The sequence below is a fragment of the Dipteris shenzhenensis genome, chromosome 1 (assembly GCF_047967505.1).
Source record: "Dipteris shenzhenensis isolate YYH24624 ecotype China chromosome 1, Dip_SZ_1.0, whole genome shotgun sequence".
Taxonomy (NCBI): domain Eukaryota; kingdom Viridiplantae; phylum Streptophyta; class Polypodiopsida; order Gleicheniales; family Dipteridaceae; genus Dipteris; species Dipteris shenzhenensis.
Window position 1 is genome coordinate 61,612,552 of NC_141596.1, and position 15,697 is coordinate 61,628,248.

General features: G+C 43.3%; 1 protein-coding gene across 5 annotated transcripts in view; it reads right to left on the reverse strand.

Moving 5' to 3' along the window:
* Positions 1-1,700: 1,700 nt before the first annotated feature.
* The window catches only part of LOC147906159 (phosphoadenosine phosphosulfate (PAPS) reductase family protein), a 56,334-nt gene continuing 42,337 nt past the window's right edge, over positions 1,701-15,697 (reverse strand). For 2 of the 5 annotated variants that reach the window (XM_087376734.1, XM_087376728.1), the window contains exon 17: positions 1,701-2,335. The gene's annotated coding sequence lies outside the window, so the exon portion shown is untranslated. The remainder of the gene's footprint in view (positions 2,336-15,697) is intronic. The other 3 variants (XM_087376743.1, XM_087376720.1, XM_087376749.1) reach the window with 3 other exon arrangements.

The window sequence follows — 15,697 nt, forward strand, 5'->3', positions numbered from 1 at the left end:
ACCAATCTATGATCCTACCTCACACCAAGGTGTGGCTTCTGTAAAATGGCATTCAATGGGACACAAGATGTACACCAATGGCCTTCCCCTTGGGTTTGATTACCAACTTTCAAAGGATCATTGTAGTGATTCCAAACCACAACTTCCATCCTCCCCATGGGCTTAGACATTTTATGTATTAGTGTTTCTATGATTATGTTGAAGGGTTGGGCATTGTTGATCCAAAGATGAAAAGCAGAGCTGCCTTGGGCAAGCTCATAGTTAGACTCACTCCAGGCACAAAGCCTTGAAATCTCTTTGCTTAAGCAGGGGTTACTAAAGACCAATTCTCACCCGACATTAGTAGTAATAATCTACGAATGGATCTTCGCATATACACCTCTAATAAGGAAGGATCCATAAGGGGAGGCATGCTTTCTCCATCACGATGCTCTCATCGGCCTATCTCATTGATCACTAGTCAAGATATACTTGAGGCCTCCACCCAACAATATGGCACTCAAAACCCTCGCTGGAAAACGACATCTAAGAGAAACATTATAGCTTGGTACATCTAGGTAGTCGCAAAAATTGTGACCTACAGCCACCCTCATCAATACTTAGCATAATATCATTTACACTCATCGTGCCATCTGGAAGCAGGGTACAAAGGACTCTAAGAAGACCGCCAAAAGACGTGAGCATCTGTACAAGACTTGGCTTGCAAATACCTTTATACTCACACATAGAGGTTTTCATTGACTGTGTACCCCTCCCACCGACTCTTGGCGCTTGCTTCCATGATACTCTAGGTAGTGAGCTGAGACCTTGAGAGATGGGCTGCATGTCAATTAGCAATTCTTACTGGGGTGGGGATATACACAATATAATCTTCTTTTATTAAGTTCTCCATGGATACAAAAGAGTGAAACGCTGTGACCAGTGCACATTGTTAAAAATCTCATCACCCCAAGGTTTCAACCTATATCCAGTCCTAAGAATTGTGTCAAGCGCAGTAAAAAATAAGAGGGGGACACAATTGTAGGTCATTGAGCGAACCTTTCCACAGCAAAAAGTCACAAATGTTAGCCCATGCTTCCATTTTTAAGGCTTAAATGGTGCGAGTGTACTTAAACTTCATGCACAAGTTTTTAATAAGATAGAAATTGATGGATATAACCTTATAGATGGCTCCAAATGACTCATGCCAGTCAATTTGAGTACCTTTGAGGGCTAAAATCCGAGCTCATATGAAAGTTGTGTTAAATTCGGTCCAATGTATCAAATTTTAAGCTCTAGATCTTAGTCCAGCCAATCTAGAGAAGCATCCCAACTGGCCATTTGACTTCATCTCCGAGAGACCAATTTTTTTTCATTTTTGCTTGATGTGAAGCTTCATCTCCAAGAGAACCAAAGTCTAAATCTTTTACACAAGCTAGTAAAGAGCATACATAAGCTAGATAGAGCTAGAACCAAAGTCTAAATCTTTTACACAAGCTAGTAAAGAGCATACATAAGCTAGATAGAGCTTTCTATGCAATATATCTATGGTGAATAAACAAGTAACGCATTCAAAACTACAAAGAAACTCCTAGAACAGCAGCGGGCAGCCCTTTAGGACTCTAAAAGATCAATCCACTGTATCATGGATTAAAACTCGATGTATTTTAGAGTCTCCAAAAGACTCTAAAAAATAAAGCGACTAAAAAAGTCCTGGAGGATTGAGATTCTTCTTAAATTCTTCAAAACTGCTAAGATTCACATATTATCAACTAAAGTATGTGTGTTGATAACCACTGTTTTAAATAGATATCTACTGATTCGATCAACTCAGTGCTTACCAGAAAGCACTCACTGTTGCTAACACCTTGGGCATTCACAGTGACATTTCAAGAACCTTAATCTTTCAAGGGTTCAGTTAGAAGCCTCCATGCCTTAGATTCACATATTTTCAACTAAAGTAAATGTGTTGATAACCACTGTCTTAGATAGATACCTACTGATTTGATCAACTCAGTGCTTACCAGAAAGCACTCACTGTTGCTAACACATTGGGCATTCACGGTGACATTTCAAGCACCTTAAGCTTTCAAGGGTTCAGTTACAAGCCTCCATGCCTTTAAACATTGATTAACAGATGAATAAAGACGAGAAAAAGCATCAAAATTTGGTGACAAAACGAATTTCCTTTCAATGAGAAGCTCAAAAGCAGTCAATAAATTATGACTTGCTTTGGCTTTGACTTCTGATTAATGACTCAGAATACCCCTGCTCTTAATTAGGCCACATGGGAGTACAGAATTTGCAGCAGACTTCTAAATCATCTGAAATGAGTACATCAATCGTACCAAAGGGCCTGCACACACAAAGATGGAATCAGGAGAAAATTGCAGATCCTCGAATTCCTTCCACAAACAGGAGCATGCATGAAACTGCAACAGACTTTATGCTTATTACATAACTTGTGGCACAATATCCTGATTAGATCAGGCCAATTATTACAGTAGTTGGATTTTGGGGAAAACATAGAGAGAACATGTAAGAGTGGTTGATAACCGTGAATCCCTGCAGAGATTGTGATGCCTTACACCGCTGCCCTTATAGATTATGCCCAAGCTCTACAAGACTAAACATTAAAGAAGCAACTGATCCCTTAGAGATCCTCAAACAAACTTGCAGTGTTTACAAAAGTACTCACACATGCATGCACTCAAATACACTTAACACACCTACATATACACATGCATATGCATGTAAATACACCACACATCTGAGCAAATACATGCATGTATGAGCATCCCAAAGGTGTCACTATAATTGACGGGATGCTGCAGCTTGCATTAGATCTATTAAGATGAGGCAAGGTGAAGTGTAAATAATGTTCTCAAGGAGAAATTAGGAGAACCTAAAAGGATCCCTTTAATGTAGGTCTTGTTCGACCCCAATGGTGTTCATAATCTCATCTGTCCATCCTCCACTTGTCCAAACCCTCCCTGATAACTTCCAAGATGATCTCCTGACCATACCCCAACTCTTGCACAGCTCTGATGAGGTGAGCTCTCGCTACTGTGTCAAAAGAGAGGACGAAATGTGAAAGAGAGGGGGAGAGAGAGGTAGGTACCCTTGCGAAAAAAAGCAGCCAAAGGACTGAAAATTTTGCAGTGGCCTTGCAGCTGAGAGTAGGGGTTGAGAGAAGGGGCGAGGAGGAGGCGGCTGAGAGTAGAGGCTGAGAGAAGGGGAGAGGAAAGGTTGAGAGGAGGGGGGCTGAGAGGAGTAAGGGACCAGGCTGGGCTGAGAGAGGCTGAGGTAGATAGGAAGGCTGGAGCAGCAGGAGCAGCAAGAAACAGTGCCAAAATGGGTACTCTTTCGGCAATTTTACCGAGGTCTGCAGGCATCAGGCAGGTACAGAAGCTGGAATCCTAGGGAACCTGTCTCGGAATGCATTCTGGAAATGCCAGAACGGTGTTTCGTCATTTCTGGCCTGGTAAATGTTTTGGAAACATGTCGAGCATTGCAGTGGAAACGGCGTTTTTGCATACGTGCATACATACTTATATGTATGAATGTATACACACACACACACGCATGCAGGCTCTATACAGATGATGTGGTCTTCCTCTCATCCTCAGTAGAGGCCCTCTAGCGACACTTGGATGTACTTCATACTTACTTGAATTTCAACGTTTGTTAAAACCAAGGTCATGATCTTCATTACATCCCAAGCAGCTATGCACAGACATCACTTCACGTGTGATGCATTACCGGTTGATGTAGTTGCATCCTATACATACTTGGGGGTTCTTTTCTCTGGCCAAATCTTCACGATGTGACGAGCGATGCAGACTCAACTGAGTAGGGGACATGCCACGCGTGATAGACTTGAGCAGCAGTGCTTTCACTCTCATTTCCTAGAAGTCTCTTCTCTTTGACTCCTTGGTCCGTCCAACAGTGAAATAAGCTTTATTTTTTCATGCGTTGTGCGTGCTTTGTACTCGGGATGCAAGCATGGGTGAAGGAAGGAGAGACACCCAGCAAAGTCGTACTCTACATTGCACACCCCAAAGCCTATACATCTACATCTCCAGACCACATTCAACATGAATCCCTCTCTCCTCTTTCTTTCTTTCTAGACCCTTCCCGTATCTTTTTATTTATAACAAACCTTTCAACCCTCTAAAAACAGGAGTCATCGTGGAGCTCTTGGGACCCCCCATCTTCCTCTGGTCTCCATAGCAAAGAGGGGTTACATGGCTAAGCAATTGCACATATTTTTGTGGAATTTAAAGTTTTTAAATCACATTTCCCCCCGGCTGCCAAGGATGTGTACATACTTGGCAGACAGAAGAAAGAAAATCACACACATCCAACCATATTATTAAAAGCTGGCTGTACATAATTCAGCACCATTATATATCCCGTCTTGCCTTGAATTTTTTTAACCGGAATCCATTCACCTGTTCAGTGGGCATCTGTTGACCAAGCTGTCTCAGATCATAAGTGTCATTGGCATAGGCCTTTATAATGATGTAAGGCCCTTCCCATCTCACTAAACATTCTTATCAAGCCGATGATCCAACCAGTCGTCATATTTCAGAACTAAGTCCCCTTCCTTAAGAGCTTCTGACTTTATTTGGTCATTCACCCTGGCCTTCATGATTTTCTGCTGTGCCTCATTGGCTAGCATTGCCTCTTGTCGTTGCTCATCCAATCTTTTTAAAGCAAGCAACCTAGTACACATGTCCATATTACGTTCTACTATCATTCTCAGAGAGAGAACTCCAATTCAATTGGTAAGATTGCCACTGTTCCATACACCAAATAAAAGGGAGTGTAACCTCTAGCCACTTTGTCAGTGATACAGTAAGCCCATAGGGCAGTGGGAAGCCATTTTCCCCATTCACTTCTGCTAGTCTCAACCATCTTAGCAATGTATTGCATAGCAGCCCATTAGTTTTCTCCACAAGACCCTAACATTGAGGATAATAGGCTTGAGGAAAATCTTTGTTTTACAGACAATTTAGATAGGAGTATCTGTAGAACTTCCCCGCTAAATGCAGGGCCATGATCCGTCACTATCTCTAGAGGGCATCCAAACTGTGTGCAAATATTCTCAATTAAAAAGTTGGTCACTGTCTTGGCACTAGCATTTATCACCGCTTTTGCCTCAGCCCACCGATATCCCTCTGGCTAACTCATATAGATCTCATCATGGAGATCTCCGTGAAGAAAAGCAGTCTTCACATCCATCTGACATAAATCCATGTCCTCATGAGCAACAAGAGCTAACACTGCTCTCAAAGTAGTCATCTTGACTACAGGGGAAAAAATCTCATCAAAGTCAATGCCCTTCTCCTACTTAAATCCCTTGGCAACCAATCTGGCCTTATACCTCGGTAAAGCATTTGAATCCACTTTGACTTTGTAAACCCACTTGCATGGCAAAACCTTTCTGCCTGCAGGTAGCTGCACCAAGTCCCATGTATCATTTTGAAGTAGGGAGTCCATTTCTGACTGCATGGCTTTCTCCCACTTCCTTTTCTCTGTTCTTCCCATAGCTTCCTTGAAGCTGGAAGGTTCACCACAATCTGTCAGCATGATAAAATCAGCCACATTATTGGCTCCTGGAACAAACCTGGCAGGAGGCCGTTGTATACGGGTGCTCCTCCTAACAAAATGTTCCGGATTAGGCTGCTGTCCAGCCTGTTCGTCATGCATGACGGGTGGCTGTACCACCATATCTGGCTGTTCTACAGCCCCATCTGCTGGCATATCCAGTGGTGCATCATTGGCAAAATTATTTGGCTGATTTTCAGCCTGTATACCCTCTTGAACAGGGTTATCTGCAGCAGCCTGCTGCTGCATATAAATGGGCATTCTTTGCTGTCCAACATCATCATAAATAACCCTCCTGTATTCCACAGGTTGCACGGGTTCCTTGTGTACACTATCCTCTTTAAAGATGACGTCATTGCTGCGTATAATCTTCCGTTTAACGGGATCCCATAACTTGTACCCCATTTCACCTTCGTCACCGTAACCCATGAAGATGCATCTGAAAGACTTTGGGTCCAGTTTGGTGCGCAGTTCTTTGCGTACATGAGCAAAGCACTCGCAGCCAAACACACGTAAGTGCTTGTATGAAGGTGGCTTGCCAGACCACACCTCCTCTGGCACTTTCAGCTCCAAAGCCTTGTTCGGTGACCTGTTAATTAGGTGAACTGCTGTTTGCACGGCTTCTGCCCAAAAGCCATGGGGTAATGCAGCATAAGACAACATACATCGAACCTTCTCCTGAATAGTTTGATTCATCCGCTCACTTACACCATTTTGAGATGCATTATGAGGGGCTGTGAGTTCCTGTTTAATGCCCTTAGCTTCACAAAACTGTACAAAAGCATGTGACACATACTCACCCCCATTATCGGATCTGAGGCATTTCAGCCTACGACCTGTCCGATCCTCAACCTGAGCGACAAACTTCTTGAAAGCATCTAAGGCATCGCTCTTATGCTTCAAGAAATAGACCCACACTTTGCGTGTGGCATCATCAATAAAAGTAATGAAATACTTTGCACCCCCTAGTGATAACTGTGGCATCTCACACAAATCAGTGTGCACTAGATCAAGCGGTGCTCTATTCTGGGGAGTTCTCCTCTTATGAGGAGTCACAGAATGCTTGCCAAATATGCCATGATCACAAGTAGGCAAATCTGAAAAAGAAAGAGACGGCAGATAACCCAAACGTGACAGTTCTTGCATTCCTTTAACAGACATGTGTCCCAACCGGCTATGCCACAATGAAACCTTTGGCAGCTCGGTTATGGCAACAACATGATTACCCACACTGGAAACATAAAGAGGGTACAAGGTATCACTCTTATAACCCTCAGCCACTACAACCTGGCCATCAGTAATCACCCATTTGGAATCCCCAAATGTGGTGTGGTAACCACTGTCATCCAACAAGCCAGTGCTAATCAGATTTTTCTTGATTTGCGGCACATGGCGGACACCATCAAGCATAAATATGCGTCCATCAGGGAATACTATCTGTATACTGCCAATCCCTGCAATCTGACATGCATAGTTGTTCCCAAGATGAACAACTCCATGAGTACCTGTGTAGGAAGTAAACCACTCCCTATGTGGAGTAACATGAAAAGAAGCACCTGAATCCAAGAGCCAGGTGTGCATGTCATGGCCATCAATAACCAAAGTATGTGCAATTACAGCAGAAGAGCATAAAGCATCATGTCTGTCACTGTCACTATCCTCTGCTGCAACATTCACTGCATCCAAGTCATCAGCCTTGGCCTTGCCATTGCCTTTGCTTCCACTGCCTGCATCCTTTGTTTCAGCCTTCTTGGCTTTCTGATCCCGTATGAACTTGAAGCACTTAGACTTCACATGTCCCTTCTTGCCACAATAAAAGCATTCAATATCCTTTTTGCCACGGGACTGACTACGGGATTTGGACTTACTAGCAGATCTCCCCTTCTGCTGAGTCCTGCCTCTATCCTGTACCTGCAAAGCATTTGAAGACTTGCTGCCCATATTATTTTTCCTGCTCATCTCCTCCATAAGGAGAGAGCTCTCCACATCAACATACATAAGAATGACATTTGAATTTGACAGGGTGGTCTTGAAAGTGTCCCAACTCTCAGGGAGGGTACACAACAAGAAGGTAGCCTTGAACTCCTCATCAAGATTCAAACCCTGTGCAATCAGCTGTGTAAAGATGGCATTGAAGTCACTCAAGTGTGAGGTCATAGTTGTACCTTCCTTCATGCGAAGATCAACCAGCTTCTTCAACCAATAAACCTTACTGGCTGAACTCTTTTGGGCATACAACTCTGCTAGCCTCTGCCATAGGCCATAAGAGGTCTTTTCAGCCTGAACATTGAACACAAGAGTATCAGAAATAGTAAGCATGATAGCTGCCCTTGCGGACAAATCAAGCTCTTCCCATTCATCATCTGCCATGTCAGATGGCTTGACACCCTTCACCCTTATGGGCTTAGAAATCTTCTTTAGCAGAAGTACATTCAAACACTGTTTTGCCCATAATGCATAATTGTGTGCTCCTTCCAATTTCTTTATGTTGAGAATTGAAGATTCACTTCCCCCTGATGCCATATCAGATAAGGAAAGTTCCTGACTCCCTGTAAGTCAAAAAAGACTGAATAAAATTCTGATTTCTCAGAAAAAACCTGCTCTATCAAGAGCCAGGAGCACTCACAATAGTGCTGTTTTTACTGTCAAAAAATCTGCAGCAAAACAGAAAATTCCCTCCAGTTACTGTACCTTCTGACACACTGTACCGTGCTCAAATAGGCATAAAAACAGTAATTTCAGAATGCTGCAGCTGCTCCACAAGTGCTTTAACAGTGCATCATCAGCTGACAAAGCACAAAACACTGCTGTCCTGATCACTTCTCCCACCTCAGATGAGGTATTGCACTGATTTAATATGCATAAACCACTTGGCATACACTGTTTTGTTCACTGAAAAAAAAGCTCCAGACACTTCAGCCTGTCACAAACCTGCAACAGAAAAATGGGATAAATCCCAAGCAATCACCCTTCTGCCAAGGGATAAAAGGCATCTGAAGATCTCTGACAGTAACCCAAGTGCTCTCAAGCAAAATCTGGGCAAAAGCCCCTTGATTTGACACCTGTACCAAGTGAAAAACAACCTCAACAATGAGGGATAAGGCATACAATGTGCAAATCTCTCTGACAAAATCAACTGACAGTGTAATGCATATACTGCCCTGTGTAGAAGTGACATACACAGATCCCAACGTACAAACACTCAATGAGGAACCTTTTGAGCACTGTCAACGATGGATAGTTAGGGACCGAGTAAACTCGATGCGCCCTGGCCAAGCGTGGCTCAACTGAGGTTCTCTGAGTGTTGCACAAGAAATGTGACCTGCAAGAAAATGTCACCTCCACACTGCGGAAATCGAGACAAATGTGTGTACTCTGGCACCACACTACCTCAAGGCATACAAAGCATCAACTGCCGGGCAAAAGCCCTATGATCTGCTCACCCGTAAACTGAGATTCAAACCCAGTAAAAGCATATATCCTCTGTCAAATGCATAAATTCCGATATCTGTGCACAAGTTTTCCTCCAAACAGGAGGGAAATAAAAGAAAAGTACTTGCTGTACTTCACGCAATACAATGCACCTCGGGAAACTTCCAAGTCTCCTCGCTGTACCTGCTGTACTTTTCTCGAAATTTGAGATTTTCTTCTTCTTCCTCCTCGAATGCTTCCTAGGCTTGCGTGCCTAGATGCCTGACGCTGCTCCCAACTCCCTGTCGCAGTTCGTACGACGGTCCGTACGGTACGGTCGACAGTACGGTGTTCGTACGGCTGTACGGACGGCCGTACGTCCGTACACAACTGTACGGCTGCTTGCGCCCACGCGTGCGCTGCCTGCGCTACCTCTCGTCGCCCCGCGTTGCTGTCCCGCGCCGCCCTGCCCTGCTCACAGACCCGCTGCAGCCCATGCGCGCTGCCCTGCTCACCCGCGTGGGCTGCCGGTGCGCTGCCTCGATCTGCTGCCCGGGCTGAGGATAGGTAGAGGTAGAGGGGGAAGAGAGAAGAGAGGCTGGCTCTGATACCAGTTGAAGGGGAAGGTAAGGTGAAGAAGAACAACAGGGAGAGAGAGAGAGAGAGGAGTGACACTCAAGATGCGGGTGTGAAGTGATGAGCCACACCACAAACTCTTAAGTTTTATTAGGATTAGGTTTTTACCCTATGACTGTCTTAAGACAGTCATAGGTGTCATATCTTTAATAAAGGGGTGGCAATGTGCCTTTACCCCAACACACACATCCTCATGGCAGGCCTCCATCACTTTTTTTGCTTCTCATGTTCCAATCACTCTGCGTAAAATCATATCTTTGCCTATCTTATACCCCTAACAGTGTATAAGGCTTGGCCTTTTCTGACTTCTTCCTTTGCTCATTCTTTGGCATATCCTCAGGGAACTTCCCCTCTTGCAGATAATTATATACATCCTGCAAATCTTCCAACCATGTTTCCAGGAGTATAGCATTCACTACTACTAATTTAATTGCCTCTTGGGCTAACGCATCAGCCCGCATATTCTGCTGCCTTGTAATGTGGAGGAATGAACTCGCTTTTAGCTGTTTACATAGCTGCTTTGCCTCCTCCTGTAAAGGCTTGAATGTTTCATTCCGCACCTGCCATATTCCCTGCATTTGGGATATTACCAAGAGAGAATCCCGCCACACAGACAGCCCTTGAATTCCCATTTGCTGACTGTATTTTAGACCAATTAGGGCTGCATACTCAGCCTCATCGTTTGAATTCACGCAGCCAATTTCTCTCCCTTGTGCTACAATCTCCTGCCCCTTGGGATCACATATACAAATCCCAACACTTCATCTTCCTGTACTTCTTTGAAAATATCCATCAAAGTATAAAGTATGCACTGGCTGTATCACTTCTTGACCTTGCCATGTGGGCTGTACAACCTGTTCCTTTATGTTCCCTTTGACCTGATTCTCGATTTCCTCTGCTACTTCTTTCCCTTAGTACTACCATTCTGCATTGGTGTGAATGCTCGTTTAGTAGCTCCACCCTTACAGCTCATTTGTACCAGGATTTTCAGTCTCATAGACCCATCAGTCTTCCGAAGACTTTAATAAACTTTCTTTCTTTATTTCTTTCTCCCTGTGATTATATCTGCAAGGGTAGCATGGGTAGGATGCTCTGTCCTAAAGGAGAATTGAAATTCCTGCAACTCAGCTAGCCACTTTACAAACCTCCCAGCAGGATTTGGATTTTGGCAAGATATGGCATAATTACCGAATCTGCCAAAAAGATAAAGGGTTTGGGCAGCAAATAGGACCTGAATTTACGTACTACATCATAGACAGCCCTTGTTTTTCTATCTCAGAATGCCTCCTCTCAGCATCCATTAAATGGCAGCTTGCATAATAGATGGGGTGCATGTAACCCTTTTCTCCTGTCTGCAGTAAAATGGTGGCTACTGCATCTTCCGTCACACTAAATCCTTTCCCCAATCAGGAGGCATATGAACTGACCCTCTTTTTAGCATTTGCTTCACTCCCTCGAATGCTTCTTGGGCCTGGTCTGTCTACATAAATTCAATCTTCTTCTTTGCCAACTGATGCAAAGGATAAAGCTTCTGTGCCAACTCCCATAAGAACCTCCAATAATATGTGACTTTCCGCACAAAAGTCTTCAATTGACGGGCTGTTCTTAGCACCCGCAGATCCTCTATGGCAAAAACCTTTTCAGGATCCTCTCAATCCCCTTTTGTGAAACATGTCCGAGCAACTTCACCTTATCCTTTGCAATATGGCACTTGAGAGGATTTAGATTGCCTCGAGCATCATTTATTCTTTGAAGTGCCAAACGAGTCTTTTCCATATGCTCTGCTTTAGAGCAATAGATGCAAAAGTCATCTATAAAGACGTATGAATTTGCTTAAATAGGGCTCAAACACCTCATTCATAAAGTTCTGAAAGGTAGTCTCCTCTCTTTTTTGGCAACCATTTGGTACTTGTCTATCCATGGCTGCCCACAAAGGACTACCAAAGTCTTATTCATCATAGATGCCCAATTTGGATTGAGGTGGTGGACTTGCCTTTGTATTGTAGACCTGCACTACCTTACTTGGCTGAAGCATTGGGAAAAGTGGTATGTCCCCCACATGCTCTTGGCAATGTGAATCGTTTGTGTGTCTTATGGGATACCGACAGACCCACTCCATCCTATATGGCTCTGCATGTTGAAATGGAGGTATGCCATCCTAGCAAGTGTTCTTTAATTTGAAATGGAAAAAATTTACAAGGTCTTTTTTTGAATGTGGCGAATTTGTCCACATGTATTGTTCAAGCCCCCTCCTGCGCAGCTGCTCGCCCAAACGAGGCTTCTTTGCCAAAGCCGGCTCCAGTGCCACGCACTCATGCCTCAAGCAAATGCATCACCCCATTCAGCGGTGGACAAAGGCAAGGCCAACATGGTGGTTAACTCTTCCACGATAGGAGATAAAATGCCAACTGAAGAGGAGGCTACTTAATCGGATTGGCAGACCCCCAAAAAAGTTTTCCACCCAAGGACAGTAGCGAATAGAAATTGGACTGAAATGCATCTTCTTCCAAGGACAATTTGGTAGTTGATGGATTTGGGGTAGGCAAGCTTTGGTCTAGAGTTGTTCGAACTGATTCGTTTTGTTTACCGCTTGTGACAGCTATGCCTTTTGATAATCAAGTCTCTTCTCCTGCTTCTGTTTCCAGTGAGGATCATGGAATTACATACCAAGACTATGCTAGCCCACAGCAGCTTGGTGCGGCCATGCAGCAATAATGTTGGGGTTATGAGACATCCACTTACTTGTACATATGTACATACAGCTCAAATGTCTTACATATAATGTTCAGGGCCTCTACAACATAAATAAATGGAGGCTTCTTTGGGATTACATCACCGTTCATAAGATGCATATTGCCTATTTGCAAGAGCATAATCAACACTCTTTTGTGGGCCGTGAAGGTTTCTTTGCGGGATTCCACATCTTTTTTGCTGGTCGTACTTCTTATTGAGGGGTTGCCATGCTGGTCTATTACGATTTGCAGCCACACTTGATTTATAATGATCCACATGGTCGTTTTCTTGTTGTCAAATGCACTTTGAATGGGGTTACTTATGAATTTGCCTCGCTTTATGCCTCTTCTACACCTACAGTGCCGGCTGAAATGTGGCGTAGCTTGGCTGAGTATCCATAGGGGGCTAATACATTCATATGTGGAGATTGTAACAATTCTCTTGGCATTCATGACAGTAGTACTCATCATTCTCATATGATGCAAAGGGAAAAGGATGCCTGGACACATTTGTCTAACTCTTTGCGTTCATGCGATTTATAGCAGCATCTCATGTCGGATACGGCTCGCTTGGATCGATGGTACATGCTCCATGAGGCACAGTTTGTGACATGCAGTTGGATTATATGATGCGTTTATTTGATCACTTTCCGCTCTATATGACCTTGAATTTCGGTCTTCCAATGATTGATGGGCAGTCGCATCACAAAAAAATTCTATTGGTCAATAATTCTTATATGAAGCACCACACCTTTCAGGTGATGGTCAAGGCTCTCATTCGTCGAGTCCTTTTGCAAACTACTGTTATTGCGGATTGGGCATGGGACTATTTTGCTAGGGGCATGTAGGATCTTATCAAAGAATATGGAAAATGTTATTTAGGTGACCTGCGTCACAAAGTGATGCATGGAAAGGCCTTAATTCTGCATCTTACTCCTCTGGCGCAGCAATGCCAACTGTCCATGGAAGCCAATCTGCTTTTCAAGGAGCTCTTCAATGCTTGGCTGAAAATGATCATTGCAAACTGAGAACATGGCAGCTGCATTCTCGCCAAAAATCCATGCAAGACATAGGCTGCTCATCAAAGGTTTTCTTCAAAAGTATTCATACTTTCGTCGCATGAATTCTTTACATCGGGTGCTGTGTCCAAATGACTCGTTGACGATAAAATAGGCATCAGCTCGATGATGTAGTGCATACATACTTTTCGGATATGTTTTCAGCCCTTCCTTCTATGTCACATGCAGAGATTGATGCTCTAATTGTTTTTCTTAGCCATGTTCAACCAATCCTCTGTCAGGAGGATGTAAATAAGTTGGAGATGTCTTTACAGATGTAGAATTGAAAGCAGCTTTATCCAAGTTGGGGCGCTCTAAATCCCCAGGTTGGGTTGGCCTTACAGTTGAATTTTTGCTGAATTTTGGGATCAACTCAGCCCTGTTCTTTTGCATATGATCTATAATGCTTGGTGCTCTAGCTCTTTGCCTTCACTATGAAAAAAAGGGCTGCTGCGTTTGACCAAAAAAACGATTGTGTCAATATCTCTCAGATTGGAGGCCTGATGCTTGTCATTTATAAGTTGGTCTCTAAAATGTTGGTTATGCGAATATCTCATTTTCTATTTATGGGTTTGCACCTTGCTCAATATGGATTCATGCCTCGTAGGCAAATCATGGACAATATTGCAAATGCCTACATAGGCATTGAATATGCCAAATACACTCAGCAGGATGTTTTGATTATGCATATTGATATTGAAAAAGCCTTTGACACGGTCAGATGGGATTTTATTGCCAATGTCATGCAACAGTTGGGCTTTGGTCCCAGAACGCAAAACGAGGTTTATTGGTTTTGTGAGGATGCCACGACCTCTTACCTTTTATCTGAAGCTCTTTCTTCTTCTTGGACTTTGTGTCGTTCTGTTCAGCAAGGCTGTCCCTTGGTGCCCTGATTTTTGCAATTGCTACACATCCACTATTGATGCATATAGAAGCCTTGGTTTCACAGCACTCTTTGCTTATTGAATTTCCTAGAGGCACTCCTTTTGTAAGCCAAGCTAATGCTGATGACTCCTTCTACGGAACTCGGAGGATGATGTTAGGCGTCTCATGCAAGCCTTGAATTTATTTGCCCTTACAAGTGGGCTGAAAGTAAATTTCAGCAAATCAAAACTTTTGCTGCGTGATTGTGATTACATCGTCGGTTTTGGCCCAATCTCTTGCTTCCTCCTGATCATTTGGGTTATCCTATTGGTTGGCACATCTCTTTGCCACAAGAGAGACTTGGGTGTTACAAAAGCTGTTTCATAGGCTAGATACTAAAAATAATCAACTTGGCCACTGCACGTACGTCTTCGGATTGTACCGATTGTTCTCATGGCTTATGTTCAGTTCTATTTACCGCTCATTCCTTAGTCTGCTTTGTATATTCAAAAATTTATCACTATAGTTATGGAATGCCTTTGGTGCACCCAGACATGACCGCAAGGCGCTTAGTCTCCTTAAATTCAACTATGTTTTCGCCCCGGATGCATGGGGGCCTAAACATTCTCAATATTCACATTCACATGTTGAATTATACTTTCCTATATGGTTACCTCTATCCGCACAGATGCTTTTGGCCACTGGATTCCGGCTATTGCAAATGTTATTTTCAGTCATTTACAAGGTCAGATTCCTGGCTGTCTTTTCTCTACTCATCTCATAAATGATTGGCAGCAACTTTTAGATCATTTGCATTGGTCGGGTAGCCCTACGGATCCTACTAACACCCTCCTTTTGCAGAGTATACACTAGAGCCAGGTGTTCGCTTCTCCTTTGGCACATCTTGAGCAACGAAAAGTGTATTTTTTGCACCGCTGGGATTTCAGAGTGGATGATGTGGTGGATGGTCAAGATTCCGCCCTCTCTTTTCCACATTCCAAGAGACAATTTTGCTTGGGTTTACATCACAGGCCTATTTGACATACTCTCTCTAATATGTTTAAACCTTTTTTGCTAGCCCCTTGACTATTTACTAGGCTTTGTGGTCGTTATATCATGCTCATAACATTCGACTAGATGAGCACTCTCGGTTGGATATTTTTATTTCTTCCGTTCTTCCTTGCATCGATAGGCAGCTATGAATGGATATTTTTTTGAATGAATACTGCTTTTTACAACAAAAAGTGTATGGGTGTGTGCGCGGGCGTGTGTGTATGTGTTCTACTATTTCCGCATGTCACTCAGGCAATCCTTTTATGATTGCATGTCTATTTGTCAGATAGATTACACTGTTTACTTGTCTTACAATGAAATTTTCTGATTTTGTATTTTGCTACTCTCCAC